The following is a 16,226-nucleotide window of genomic DNA, read 5'->3' as shown; positions in this document are numbered from 1 at the left end:
TTTTAATGCCGCGACCCCAACCAGTCGTAAGTTGAGGACTAAACCGGTCGTAAGTCGAGGACTAAACCGGTCGTAAGTCGAGGACTAAACCGGTCGTAAGTCGAGGACTACCCAACCGATCGTAAGTCGAGGACTTTCCCTGCCCGGGAGCACCGCGCATGTGTGGTTCCGCCCCCTGCGCTGGCCAAGGCATAGCTGGCAAGCGGCAGAGACAGAGCAGGCCGACCACCAGCTGGCCCAGCCCAAGGGAGGTAAGGCACCCACCGGAAAAGGGGGAACAGTGGCGGACAGCCTTGCTTGGCGACCCCCGTGAAATGGTCGATCGACCCCAAATGGGGTCCCGACCCACCGGTTGAGAACCACTGCTGTAGAACATAGGCTGTTGCCTGTGAGGTTGTGGAATGCTGTCTTAAAGAGTTCTCATTCTAGTATTTAACACCAAAGCTTGCATTTTACAGTTCTGCTCCAATTCCTTGATGTGTAAGAGGCAGTGCATTTATTGAGTGATTTATATTCCTCTTCTTTCCTCCACATTAGAGGTTTCTAAACTTTCTCAGTTCATGGTGATCTTGATATATCAGTATTTTTTTTCCACAGTTCCCCCTGGCAGTTCCAAATGCACCCTGAGAGGACACAGTGAACTACTGTTTACTAAATAGTAAAATAGCCATCAGTACCTCTGGGTTTGCTGCAATCTCCCAAGGCTCCCTGGTTCGCAGTTGGAGAACCACAGCACTATACAATTTATCCGACCTGGCCTTTTACATTGAACGCATTGAGTCCCATGCCCCAAAGTTGTTAAATACGAAGATTCCGCTTCTTCTTTATGCTGATGATGCGGCCCTTCTATCACAATCAAGGCTCGGTCTAAAAAGATTACTTTCTGCATTTGGGTCCTACTGTGCTGAGAACCATTTGTCTATTAATTATGACAAATCCAAAGTATTGGTGTTCTCCAGAGCCCGGAAATCATAGAACTGGGTTATCAATGGTAATGTTGGTAGGCAGGTTTTCCATTTTAAGTATTTAGGCATTCAATTTCAGAATACTGGTGCTTGGACTAAACATCGAACCCAGGTGCTGAATTCAGCCTCCTGTAGCCATCAGCAGATTATAAGATTCTTTTTTACCCAAGGAGGCCAGTTTATTCCTTCTGCTCTGCGTATATATAAAGCCAAAACCCTGGCCCAAACTCTTTATGGAATTCCCATATGGATACGAGGCTTCAAGGATTGTATTGAAAGAACCCAGGCTGTTTTTCTTAGGAAACTTCTGGCTCTTCCTCGATCTACCTGGAACTGGGCATTCGTTCAGTCGAATGCATGGCGTGGATTAACACCTTCAAATGGTGGTTTTGGGTGCTCTTTTCGGCAGTCCCTGGTAGCTACCTCTCCCTGGTGATTGCTGACTCTCATACCTCTCATTGGGAGAGGGAGCTGACGAAGAAACTCCACTTGCTAGGTTTTACGGGGGATGCTCTGAGAGATTATGGTCTCAAGGATGCCCAGTTTAGGGTAGTCCAAAGGCTTGTGGACATAGATTTGCAATATTTAAGAGCCAGAGCCAACAAAACCTGCTCCCCTTTGATCTTCAGCCATTCTAATAATTATGGATTGAGGATGGCTTCATATTTCTATACTCTTACCATCCCCAAGTATAGAAGAGTCTTTTCCCTGGCCCATTTCAATGTCTTGCCCTCAGCACTACTCGATGGGCGATTTAAGAGGCTCCTGCTTAGTGAGCGACTATGCCCCTGTGATAGGGCTGAAGTTGAAACTGTGGAGCATGTCTTATCATACTGCCCTATGTATAACACAGGCAGAATTAAATTATTGTCTCTCCTTGGAATTGATCCCTCTGGTTCTAACGTTAGTAATTTGGTCTTATATTGTCTAGGGAATGGCTCCTCCTATATTACTTCTCAGGTTTCTAAATTTCTTTTAAGAGCTGTAACTATTAGAGGAGAATGTTGTAATTCCCTTTAGCCAAGGCTTCTGGTGTTTAATTGTTTGTGATTATATTTTCTTGTGTTTTCTTTTGTTGTACTTGCATTTTGGTCTGTGACCGCAAAATAAAATTATTATTATTATTATAGCACTATACAATCCTCCTCCACAAAAAACATGAAATACAACCTTCCAAACCATGATGATGAGCTTCTGGACTAATAGGCTATGATCTAATTCTCAGGTATCCTGAAACTTCACCAAGCAACTGTGACACCGATCATGAAAGTTTGCACTGATTTATTCCAAGCCACTATTTTAACCTGTAACTGTGAAAAAAATAGATGATATATAACGAATTGAAACCTAATTCAAAAGGTGTGCCAAAATGTTTCCACCTGATGGAAGAAGATTAACCAAGAAAAAAGTGGTTTGAGGTATCTACACAAGAAATATCAAAATTTGGGGACACCCATTAAGAATGCTTTTTCTTCAGTTTCCACAAAACAATATCGTTGTACAAAACAGTTGTGCATCAGATAAAACAACTAGTCAATCTGCTATTTAAATTTGAGGGACTTTTTCAAAAATTGAAATGTTCAAATAGTCTTGTGGTTTACACAGCTGCAAACAGGTTTGCTTATATTATTACCATTAAGCTAACATGCAAATTAATAATTTGAAAAATCTTTTCTTTGAAAAAAAGGGGGGGATATTTCCTATTTGCCCCTGACTCAAACTGCCATGATTAGCAACTTATCTTCTTGCTAACAGTGCACTTTATATGTTTCATAAATGTTCATTTATATTAAAATAGTTTTATGATCCTACTAACATAGCTTTATTTAGAAATCAGCATATCTCCAACCTTGACTGATCTTATAAAATAATTAAGCAAGATCAGACCAAAGTAATATTTTTCTAAGACATGGCCAGAAATTCCAAGACTAAGAAATATAATAAGCAAATAATAAATAATCAAATAAGGCAATGTTTACCATTTCTTTCCTTGCAAACGAACATGTACCTCTTCAAATATCTGGTCCTATAACCCATCTTTGTGCATGATGGATACAGAGTTACTTCATGCTGCCAAGGTACTACAATTCAGAAGGAAGAAGTCTAGCTGTCACTAACAGACATCTCTCATGCCTCTGATCACCCAAGACTTTCCAAAATTATTCTAAGAGGGGGGGTAGTAATGGGTCTTCTCTGCATGAGACAGAAAAGTAAAGGGATAATGGATTTCCCCATTCGTAAAGCTGCTACGGAGCTCCTAGCCTAGCCTCGTGGCTAGGATTTATGAAGCCAGATAATAAAAACCTGGCACGTAACAGGATATCTGGTAATAAACCACAAGACCCTCCCAGTGGCCAATTAGAACATAGATATAACCATGCAACAACTGAACTGCATTTCCCAGAAGGCTACCCTTAAGGGGATAGCACTTTAATCCTTAAAATGCTACTTGCTCTACACACAATTTCCTAAGCTAGCTATACACTCTGACCAAGATGGCTACCTACTGGTCCAGCACAGATCAATTGGTACCTTCGACAACAAATGGACATATATCTTCAGTTCCACTTTTCCCACAGGCTCCCTGAACCTTTTAGAGTTCCCAGGAGAACTTGCCAAGCATTTGTGAGTTACTTTCACAAGGATTTGAAGAGCACCAGGTTGGTAAAGGCTGCTTCAGAGTGTCTGATCCCTAGCTGGCAATAGAACTTTTCTGGACTTTGACCTGCCTCCAGATATTACTGTCTTTTTTACTGCAACTGTGGAAAACAATGAGTACTAAAAAAACAAGCCATTGGTAGTTCTGGTTTTAATTGCCCTTTAGGGGACTATAATTTTTACAATTTCCTCCCACACCCACTGCAAAGAACTCTCAAAGCAACTCCAAAATGTCAGGCAGATGAGATTCACATTTCTCAAAATCCTCACCATTCTGTCGCACTTTATCAATGGCCTTCAGCAGCCAGCCCAAACATCTTGTAAGATATTAAAACAGGAGAGGATTCTTTATGAGATCAGGTTTATATTGCCTGCCATCTGCAACCCGCACAAATGGCAGCCTACAAATGCTTCTGACACTTTAATCCTGCCAACAAAACTGGGAGATATAGTTGCAGTTACTGACTTTCAGATCCCAAGTGGTGAGAAACATCATTTGAACTTTCCTGTTCTGTGTACTCCCTCCCTCTCCCCCTCCCTCTCCCCCCCATGTGTGTTTAGGACAGCAAGGGGAGGGGTATACTGTTTTGTATCACGAAGTCCATTCCAGATTTCAATGATATAATTCATGTTTATGTGAGTGCCTTCTGTGCTTGTATATTATTGCACTCCATCAAGCAGACATAGAATGCATTTTGTTCACAATATACATGTTTAATCTGAGACATATCTAGCCCATATGGGATTTTTTTTATTTAAAATTCTTGTATGCCCATGCATCTTAAAACCAGTTCTCTAGGTGGCTGACAATTATAATATAAAAACAGTATCATATACAAAAGTTAAAAGCAAAAAAACAAGAACAGAAACAGAAAACCCCAGCTCTACTAACCAAACTCCCTTGGTGCAATCCACAATACCCTCTTCCAACTCAGCTTCACACTATCCTGACACTTGGATTGAAAGTAGCTCTTCACAACTTTCCAAAAGGTTAAAAAGGGTCAGAGTCCATTAGATCTCAAGGGGAGGGGGGGTGTTTTATAGGACAAGAGCTGATGTGAAAAACCATGCTTCCCAGGACCCACAAAATGGCAACATTTAAGGGAAAAGACTTGAAGCCTGCCTACTCTATTCAATTTGATTAGATGGGCAAAATCCCGCAGGGAGAGGTGGCCCTGCAAGTAACCAGGCCCTTACTAGCACCATGAATTGTAGATTTACTTATTATTTTAACGTATCTCTATGTATTTTTTTTATGTCATAAGGGCATTTTATTTTGCAGGATCTAATAATACACCCATTTGTGTACTCAGGGCTTTTTTCTCATAGAATGCCCAGAACGGAGTTCCGGCACCTTTTTTGGATGGAACCTTGTAGGGTAGGCAAGGCGGGTTGTATGACGTGTCTGAGTTCCGGCATCTTTTTTTTTTTTTTCTTTACAAAAAAAGCACTGTGTGTACTATTCGAAAGGGTCTTGGGGCATTTCTTAGGAAACTTTTACAGCACAGGCCAAGGCATAATAAATGTATTAGTCCTTAACGTAGCCCAAGACTGTTTGCTTTGATTGCAGAAGACCGACTAGGCAATCCTTCTGGAAGTAATTTCTTATCTATCTTAAAGATAAGCTAATATTTACATCATGTTCCTTCAACATATGAAATGGATTGCATTAATTGCTGCCCTCCGTGTCTCGGTAAAGTCTGTTTGGGCAGGACCTCATTTCAGCCTCAAATCCCTGCCAGTGATTTTTATCATTTTACTTGAAGGTAGATTTACCTAACTGCACATATATCTCTACACATAATTTGGACAAGCAGCATATACAATTTGTTCATTGCTGTTCTACTTTTTTTTTTAATCTTTCCAATCTCTCTTTTCCTTAATTTCACTCTATATAATTTCATGTTTACCTTTTGCTTATGTGAAAACCTATATAAATAAAAATGTAAATGTTCATTTGTTCAAAATCTTAAATCTCTGAAAGTTCACCGATTGCTTTGAAATTTTGACACAACGTTGCATTCGAATACGCACGTGTTTTTATATACCTACTATTATATAGATGTCACACCTGTGACACAAACGTGTGCTTTCTCTTTTCTTTCTTTTCCATTTAACCAGACTGAGCCACAGCAACGCGTGGCCGGGTACAGCTAGTCTTTAATAAAATTCATAAAACTCATGCCCGATTCTCAGCAACTCTGAGCAGCTCACAGCAATCAAAGAAAGAAATTACAATACAGTTAATAAAGTTAAAAGTTGGCGTGCATGATGAAGTGAGGAGTGTCATTCTCCCTCCCCAAAGGCCTGGATGAAAAGGGTCTTCTAAACAATAGCAATGATCAATGAATTAATGATTCATAATAATTAATGATTCATAATGATTATAACTGAACAACTGGTCATGATCCCATAGTCCCTGCTTCATACACAAATACACCCCAGGCCACTACCTCTACAATCTTGCTCTGACTACTGTATTGTACATTCCTTGATACAAGTGAATGGATATCCAGGACATTTATAGAATTCCAATAAAGCATCAATTACAACAGTAGTCTGTGAAAATCTCTGGCCCCAATTGCTGCCTGATGAAGTTTTGTTTTAAGTTGCTTCCTTTTCCTCACTTGCCATGAGGTCATCATATGGTTATGGTGGCTCCTCTCCCACTGTCCTCTGAACTATAAAAGGCTCTCTTTTTTTCCCTCCTTTCCTCATTATGCCTTTCAGCCCCAGAAGTGAACTGTCTGAAATTATTCGTCTGAGTAATTGCCTCACATTTCCTCTTGCCAACTGTCATTTTCTCTATCCATAGAATGAGTTAGCAGAAATGCTGCGGCTTACTTTTCAGCTAGAATCATCTGCCTTTAAAGAAGGGGGGAAAAAATTGGCTGGGCTTCTTCCATCCCAGGAATAATATCAGGAAAAAGGAAACCAAACGCTGACGGGACTGCATAGATAAAAGCCGTTTATTGTGCACACACCACTTTCATTTCCCCAGTGGCTTGCCATTTCAGTCAGACAGGGGTGAGTGAACGATGGTGCCCTGGGATCTTACCCTCTACTTCCAAATGTCTCTTCCCTAATGCTTTGATCCTCTTTCCTGGCTTCCTCAATTCCAGTATCTAGCGGCTTCCTCTAGACATTCCTCACCACTGCGGTGACATTGCCTCAATATTGTTTCCCTTCACTTAGTTGCAGGCATTTTCTTTCCAACATGCAGTTTAAGTAAGTGACAGCAGTATATTTCAACCTGGTTGGGTGGGTGGGGGAGGATTCAAACCCAAAGACAAGCAGCCAAAGCTCAGTGTGGGCTCATTTTGAAAGGGAGTAAAGTTTGTGTTATTACTCCTTCTGACAGCCCTTTTGCAAGGGGAAATCCCCCGACTTGAAAGAGCATTGGCCTTGGGACAGAAGGGGCTTTGAGCATATAGAGTTGTCATTTCTAGAAGCGTGTGTGTGAGAGATACATCGTTGCAGAGATTCATATTTTTGGAGGCTTCCTGGCTTCGGTGACACATCAACTCTAGGCCTGTTGGTAGAAGGAAGTGTAGACCAGGGCTTTTCAACCAGTGGTACGGGTACCACCTGTGGTACATTGGCACCTGGCAGGTGGTATGCGACCATCCTAGAAAAGTGGTAGCGGGGGAGGGGAATGAGCTGAACCAGTGGCAGCACCACACAAGCCTGAGTGAGAGATGGCTGGAGCTGCAGGGCAGTCAGGGCTCAGCGGAAGCGCCAGGATCAGCGCCAGGCTCCAGCTGGAGCCCGGCGCTGATCCTGGTGCTTCTGCTGAGCCCAGAAGAAGTGCCGATCAGCTGGAATGTTGCAGCATCTCCAAGGTCTTGTGATTTACATTCAGATGCTTGGCAACTGATTCATATTTATGACGGTCACAGTGTCCCAGGGTCATGTGAAGTGACCAAAATCTGCTGCAACCACCCAGCAGACGGGGGAAATAAAAACCAAACACCCCCACCCCACCCCCGCTTCCAATCCTCAACAGAAATGCTCACAACAATGAAAACCTCGGACAGGAGGAAGAGCGCAGCTGGGTGGGCAGGCAGGTGTCTTGCTCGGCTGTGGCTTGGGGGGCACTTTTTTCAGTGCCATTGTAACTTTGAACAGTCACTAAGCGAACTGTTGTAAGTCAAGGACTACCTGTACTTTATCACTTTTTTCCTTTTTTTTTTGGTCATCAAGTTTTTGACATCTTGCTAGGCGATTGGTGGTACTTGGATGTTGCCATATCCTAAGAGTGGTACAATGGGTGAAAAGGTTGAAAAGCCCTGGTGTAGACTACAGATCCTATGATTGCCTTTGCTTCAGATGCATTAGGAATCAGTCATACACCTTAAACAATTCCCAATATTTTATCAGAAATCAAGTTTGCAAATCAAACTAAGCCACCATTTCCAACTACAGTTGAATAATCTACAGTTGCTTTTCACATTTTAAATTAAGCCATAGATCAAGGTGTGCAAACCACATTTGATTTTACAATATACCAGGCACAAAAGAAGCCAACTACAACAGAGGTCCCCAACCTTTTGGGCACCAGGGACCAGTTACGTGGAGAGGTTTTTCCACGGAATGGAGGGGGCGTGGTTTTGTGTGCTGCCTGCATCCCGCGGATGGAGCTTTGTTTGTTTGTGCGCCCCAGTTGCTGACATGCTGCAGCAGGGGTTGGGGACCGGGGGTTGGGGACTCCTGAACTACAATATGACTTAACAATAGAACTGAGTCTATGATCATATCTGAGCAAATTTTCAGTTTGCTCTCCCTCTTAGTCTACAGTAAGAATGCACCTTTAAAAATAACTTGAACAATGTCCTTACACAGTAAGGACTGGAAGGGGGAGAAAGTCTTATGGAAACAGAAATCAGGCCTATTTATTTGAGAAGTAATCACTGGCAGGATTCCTCTATTCTGATACATTCTTCAAATTACCCTTAAACTGTAGGAACATTTTCCTTCATATTCTTTGTACTGATCCTTTCTTTGGAAAGATTTAAGTATAAATATACAGGTAATCCTCGACTTACGACCACAATTGAGCCCAAAATTTCCATTGCTAAACAATAGTTGTTCGGTGTATTCTGCCCAATTTTACAACCTTTCTTGCTACCGTTGTTAAGTGAATCACTGCCGTTTTTAAGTTAGTAACACAGTTGTTAAGTCAGCAGTTTCCCAACCTTTCTCGCTCAATGAACTGGTAGCAGTTCATTGAGGTAGCAGCGGTGGGGATGGGTTGGGAGAGGTTTCACGCACACTTGCCCGCCTCTTTCGCGGCCTGGTTCTGAACGGGCAGCAGCCCAGAGTTTGGAGACCCCTGAGTTAAGTGAATCTGGCTTCCCCATTGACTTTGCTTGTCAGGTCACAAAAGCAGATCACACAGTCTCAGGACACTGCAACCGTCATAAATATGAGTCAGTTGCCAAGCGCTCGAATTTTAATCATGTAACCACGGGGATGCTGCACTGTATAAAAAAATGGCCGCATCACTTTTTTTCAGTGCCACTTCAAACGGGCACTAAACGAATGGTTGTAAGTTGAGGACTATCTGTAACTAGGAACTATAACATACTGTAGAAAGAGCTCTCTGCACTTCTTTCATTGCCACCCTGAAAACCTACATGCACATGCATGTTATTATACACACCATGTATTTTGGGAAAATCAGGGTGGGGGCAATATAAAAACTTGTTGCATCTGTACATGTTTGCACGTATGTGTATGTGGAAAAATACAAGGTGAGCTGCCTAAACTTTGTTCTGGGTCACGTGATTAGGAGGAAGGAAAGAGGGGGCTTAAAATGGAGGAACTGGCAGCATCCTAAGCCAATTCTCCCTTATAGGGATGTACTGAAGGGAGCATTTTCTTTGTAGCTTCCTCCACCCTGCCCCCCCCTTTTCAAGCTGATTTTTTCTTTTGCCATGTTCTCCTGCCACACCAAATCTGCTTGTGCTCTGTTCAGTCTTTGGAGAATCACCTGCTGATAGAAATGTAGACAGAATCATGAACCCCTTTCCATAATTTCTTCCTAACATTTTGCTGGTTGGAAAAGAATAACAAGCGTCTTTAAAGCCTTTACAATCCTTAGAGCAGGTATGTTCTACCAGGGGACGCAGACGTAGTTTGAATAAATTGGCTGGATTCTTGATTTGACAAGAATTTTACATTCTTTGGCCATTTTTCTAAATGCAACACAACTAAAATGACCAAGTGATTGGAGCACCTTTTTTATTTGCTGTGTGTAAAGAACAAAGATGATCTTTTTCTCTTTTTCAAGAAGGTAGAACTTCCCTAAGCCACATCCACACGAATTCCTCTTCCCATGATGTGTTTGCCACACGTAACTATTTCCGACCACGTCTTCATAATTCTGCCTGTATTTCAAGATCAGTCTGCAGCTGGATCTCTGTGAAAATGTGGTCTGGTGCTCTGTTCCAGGTGCAGTGTCTTCCCTATTATCTTCCTTCAAGACTGCCTATCTAAACAATCCATGGCATTTGGCAGAGGAGACTTAACTTGGGATGGCAATTTGCTCCACTCCGTCTGGCAGGTATGCTGTGGGAGTTGAGGCTGGTCCCTGTCCTTGATACCTATTCTGCAATCCTGGTTTGGCTGCAAGAGAAACTTAATAAATAGATTGCTACAAAGCCCTGAAATTAAGTCTACCCCTGGCTTAATACATGTAACTGAATGCATTATCAAAAGAAGTTGGCTTTTGCATTTCTGTAATGTATATGACAGAAAATTCCCTTCCCAGTGGCTGCTACTCTCAGGGAAGCTTTTGGGTTTGGGTTGTTTTTGTGTTTTTTTTGTTTTGTTTTGTCTTTCTCTTCTTGGATTTTGTTATAGCTTTCCTCTCCCAGCAGCAAAACTCCTTTCTCAAACTTCCAGCTCTTTAACGATTTTATTCAGCAGCTATATTTCAGCTATAAAGTTTGGATGACTACTAAATACCAGCCAAGAGTTACCCTGCGGTAAAATGGGCAGCCAATAAATTTGATAAAGAAACAAAACAATAACAACCTTCTCTAATGGCTAATAACTGGTCAATCCATAATTACAAGGGGTTTTTTTTTCTGTTCAATGTGAACTGGACTACTGCAAAGGAATAAAAGGAAAGGAAACAAATGGAGTTCATGGACTAACAGAGCATTGTGCATACTAATTGGACGAGGCTTTTTATCCACCAATTGAGGGATGACATTGGTTGGGTGTGGAATTTCAATTAAGGGAACTACCAATAACAGAATTTTGTGCGTAGCAGCTGTTTTGAACAGTAGCACGGTACAGACCTGTTCTGGGGACACAGGATGATGATGATAGCAACATTTAAGATTTCCTGCCAGCTCCAGGGAGAGGCAATAGCACAGCAAAGCAGTTGGGTGGGTGTGGCCCTAATTGCAAATACATCCAGAATTATCAGAACAAAGTGGTTGTTTGGCCAACATCAAATTCACTGAAGAGAACTCACCAATTAAGCAATAATTGATGCTCATCACTTGTTTAGACGGGTTTAGAAAGGCTTAGATAGATACACTGAGGATAAATTTAACTAAATGGCTAGTAGTCATGGAGATTCATCTGAATACCAGACTCTGGAATAAACAAACAACAGCCAAAGGTCAGCAGCTTCACAATATTTCTCATGTTCTCTTCATTAAGGATTATAACTCAATTTCTGTACTGTTGACACAAGAATAAAGAAAATTCAGAAACTGACTTCCGAAGTCAATTTTATTATGTTTCAAACTTAGTCTCCCACTCAATACATCTCGTTGCAGTTTTGCAAAAACTTAATTGGTATAATCATATGATTCAATGAGTCTTCTGGTCAGATTGCCACTTAATATACATATGGAAACAGAATCTCCATGAACACAGGTGAAGAAGCGACCACCTGAACAGGTAAAGAACCCTGACAGGAAACAAATATTTGGTCAATACAGTATATAGTCCAAACTGTAGAAATTGGAGAGACGTTCCCCGAGGATGGGCTGCAGCACAAGTCCGAAAGCTCGGAAAACGAAACTTCTGGTCCCGGTGAATGACCCAGATTGAATCCTGCAACAATATCCTGGGACACGTATATTCACCTTCATTCGTGTAGAAATTACTTCACAAATTAATGCATTTTGTCCCTGAAAGTGCTTCATCAGAGAGTTTTAATTGCATTAAAGTAGAGGTGAAGATGTTGCTGAACTACAACAGGTAGAAGCCTTCCCTACTTAGCCAACAGTGATGTAGGGATATTCATAGTTGGGTTTCTCAAACATTAGGAGGACCATAGGTTGTGCAGTTAGAGTCTATTTTCTTTTCCCCCATGTGGACTGAAATTCTTTATATTCTTTCTTGATATTTGTAAAAATCTCATAAGAAATCAGAAAAGGGAGCAAGACTGCAAACTCATCTGAATGCAACTATATAGAGCAGTGGTGGCGAACCTATGGCACGCGTGCCAGAGGCGGCACTCGGAGCCCTCTCTGTGGGCACATGTGCCGTTGCCCCAGCCTCGCCTCCCCCCACAACCCCCTCACCAGCAGCCACCCTGGAGGAGAGTTGCCCCCGAGCGTGGCCCACACAGAGCAGCGCAGCCAAGAACATGGCAGCCAGGCAGCGTAGACAAGACTCTGCCCTCTCACCCCATCCCGCATAGTTGATGCTGCAGGGTGTGGGCAGAGGGCGTGGCTGCCATGGTGCTGCTGGGCTGCCTGGGCGATCTGCGGTGGGCCCTTGGCTCTGAGTGGCTCTGCGGGCAGGTGGGGTGGGGGCGGGGCAGGGAGTGGAGCAGGGGCGGGGCCAGTTTTTGGGCACTCGGTCTCTAAAAGGTTCACCATCACTGATATAGAGTGAGTGAGAGCAGGAGAAATGAGTTACACATAGATTCCTCTTATGACGTATCTGAATTACAAAACACAGCAAACAAGAGACTAGTAAAGGCATCTATTTTGCAAAAGGCTTTCTTATTTATAAATCTGTTGATAATTAAAAACTTTTTATACCTCTAATTATTTTCATATTTTTTTTTATCCATATTTTCAAACAGATCTTATTTTAAAATTCTACCAATTTTGTGAAATTCTAACGTTTGAACTCATTATAACTTCATCTCTTGCAAGATGACCTGCAAAGGGGAAACAGAACTCTGTTTCTTGTTCAGGAAACATCTGGCCAACCTTTTAATTCTCACGCAGGTCACTGGCCATTTCAAAGCTAATGGAACAGAAAAGGGTGGGAAGACAAAGGTACATCTCTCTAAGTATCATCACACAGTATACCAGTCTGAATCAAAATAGGTTCTGGAAATGGCCTTTTGCTGATTGAGGGGTCCTTGGTGCTCTCTGAGCTTGGTTGTTTTCTTGCTGAGAAAACAAGTACCAAAACTAAGTGACATCATCAGTGCATTCTTGCTGATTACTTTTCTCCCGATCAACTTTTAAGCTATAGCATATGGCTAGAATTGCAAATTTCCAGTGGAAGAACGGAAAATAGGCAGTGCCTCGGTATTAGTTGAACACTGAATTATGAAGCAGATCCAGGCAGAGTGGAATGGCTTTCTTTGAATTTTTAAATAGTCTGTATATTTCTGGCTCACATAATGATTAGAAAATAATGCATTTTAAATTAAGTAACAGCTTGTAGTATTTGTAGATTTATGACAACCTTATTCACCCACATCCACATTTCTATCCATTCACCCTCATCAATTAGTGCAATATGCAATCTCTCTTTCCAATAAATTAGAGTTGCAACCCATTAGACCAAACTCAGCAGATCAGTTGCCTCTGGTGTTCCCTGAAACTCAATTAGCTTCCTGTTTTGACTGTCTGTCTCAGAAATGGAGTGAGGGGAGCAAAGAACAGAAATGTCAACTCATACCTGGCAAGCTGTATTACATCATTGCTGGAAGGGGCATAAAATCCACCGGGCATAAGTTACATATGATTAATCCAAATCCAATTGATTTTTATGGGTCTGCTTTAAATAGGACCAATGGACAAACTGTAATAAATGCATAGGATATACAACTACCTATGTGTTTGAAGGGGTGGGTATATTACAGGAAATATAGAGGAAGGAAGTTTAATTCTCCTCCTTGCCAAACTGTGATTTTATAACATTCCCTCCTTTCCATTCATCTGAAAGCAGAGGTCCACATCTGGCCGGTGTATCCCAGGTGGCCAATTTGAGTGCTATGGCTATTTTGTCTTTCTATTTCCCTAAAGTTGAGCATTACAGTCTAGCTGCTTTAAAACTATTTGAAGTAGAAATAATGGCACAGCAACTGTATGGTGAAAATCATGGCTTTACTCTTAGCTCCAGCAGAAAAGGTGCAGTCTAAGTTTAAGAGCACTTATGCAAGTGTGTCCAACATAGCTTTAAGATTAGGACTGGGAATTACAAAAACAGTGGCCAAAATCTGGATAGTGTTTTTTTAACAACTGACTAGAATTTATGCTTATCTCAAGAGGGCTAACTCTTCTGATAATCAAGGGTTATTTTCAATATGGAGGAAAAAAAATCTTTCAGAGAATATATTCTGTCCCTTGTGAAACATTACACAGGATGGGATATAATAAGACATAAGACGGCACCAAGCCAGCTGACCTTCTGAAATATGTCAGCTAACTCTCGCCAATCTTTAATAATTATGGATATTGAAGAACATAAAAAGCCACTAATGACAGATATTAAAAGATTCTCTCGTATGAACACCTCTGCCCGTGTGACTCTGCAATTTGTCCTTTGTTTCTGCTGTAAGACCTTAGATATGGTTGGTTATGGAGTCCCATGGGATCGACAACCAGAAACATTTTTTACCGACCTCCACAAATTTGTTGTAATAGCAAAGTTTAGGTATTACTGGAGTAACAGCACTGTCCAATAGTCTCTGAAATTTAGGCCAATTGGCTTTTTAAAAGTTATATCTATATTTGAAGGGGATACTATGAGGTTGAACTACAGTGGTAACATTACAGATAATGGCTAGTGTTGGGAATTTGGGCTAGATGGGCACACTATGACACATTGCTGAATTATACGGTCACTCACAAATATAAAGTCTGGGTTATATCCCCTGCGCTGCCTTCCACTGTTAAATGAAGCTGGTAACCTCTTGTCATGTGAAAGAGGCAGGTTATTCAAATCGGCCCACTGTATAACAGCCTCCCCATTACTGTCATCATCATCAGGATACCGTCAGATGCTGCTGTGACAATTAAAGTCTCCAGTGACAAAATTTATTTTATCCTTATTAAATGTATTAAATCCGTCATTCTTGATCTCAGTCAATAATGATTTATATACATTGAAGTGACCATACAGATGCTGAGCTCTACAGTTATTGCTTTTATGTTATTCATTTCTGATATTGTTGTGAACCAGACTTGGATCCCAGGCTTCACAAAACCTGTGCTGCCATGCTGTCAGTGAGGCGTCTCTGCTACAAGCCGCATGCTCTGTATTTTAGATATTCCCTGAAGATGGCCTCTGTGGGTCTCCTGTATACACAGGACATCACAGTTATACTTTTGGACAAACCCTGATGTTTACTGAAATAATAGTCATCTGTAGAGCTGAAAAGGTCCTTTTTGGGATACACATAGTGTCACAGGTGGAAATGAGCACCTCACTATGCTTTGGATGCTTCGGGATTGAAAGGATTAGCCAGCTATAAACTGTTCTCCAGAGGACACCCAAATGTGTTAACAGCACACATTCTTCGAGGAGGCTCCTTTCATGTCCCCCTCTAATTGAAATGAAAAGGATTTTCAGTTTTAATGAGTCTATATGGTTTTTGTTGGAGAAAGGCCAGATTTTTTAAAAATGATTAAATATAACAAAATTTCTAGGTGAAACTCCCATCTGTTTAACTTTCAAGGAGCTGCTTAAACCACATTGCTTGGAAGATATAAGATTCAAAACAGATGAAATTCCCATGAAGAGAACAAAGTAATGGCATGTATCAGTGTCAGATGTACTGTATCCAAATTCTACCCTTTCCCATTTAATTTCTCAGTGAATCATGAAAAAGAAAAATGCCCAGACAAATCTGAAATAATGCCAGATGTATTTTGGATATTCTTTCTACTATACACACAGAAAGACATATACATGCATACTAATACATGTGTGTTTATGTGTGTGTGTGTGTGTGCTAGTTTATGGGATTACCCTAGTACTGGCTTTTTACTAAGCAATTCATTTTTTTGTACATGATTTTCCTAAATATGTTGGTTTGCACCAACGCTGTATTAGTTTTAGGCAGGTTTCACAATGTGTGTGTGTGTGTGTGTGTGTGTGTAGCTTTCCCAAATATACACTAGTCTATATGATCTTTCTTTGTTAAGGACAATGGATAAAAATGTGCTCTATTTATTCCTGCTGCTTTTAGAGGTATGGGGGAGAGAGTCAATGAAGGCAAACACAAAAGCAGGATTGAAAGTTATTATATAAGCTCTGCACTTTTTATACAGTAAGTGTGTTATGAAGTTGCACAAAAGTAAGAAAGGGGCGCAGCTTGCATTATAAGTGCCATACTGCTTATATCACTTTCTTGAAAGCACTGGATCCTGTGGATGCCTCTGGAAG

Source organism: Protobothrops mucrosquamatus, unplaced genomic scaffold, assembly GCF_001527695.2.
Source record: "Protobothrops mucrosquamatus isolate PMUCROS unplaced genomic scaffold, P.Mucros_1.0 scaffold_285, whole genome shotgun sequence".
Classification (NCBI taxonomy): Eukaryota; Metazoa; Chordata; class Lepidosauria; order Squamata; family Viperidae; genus Protobothrops; species Protobothrops mucrosquamatus.
Note: the sequence above shows the minus strand (reverse complement) of the source record.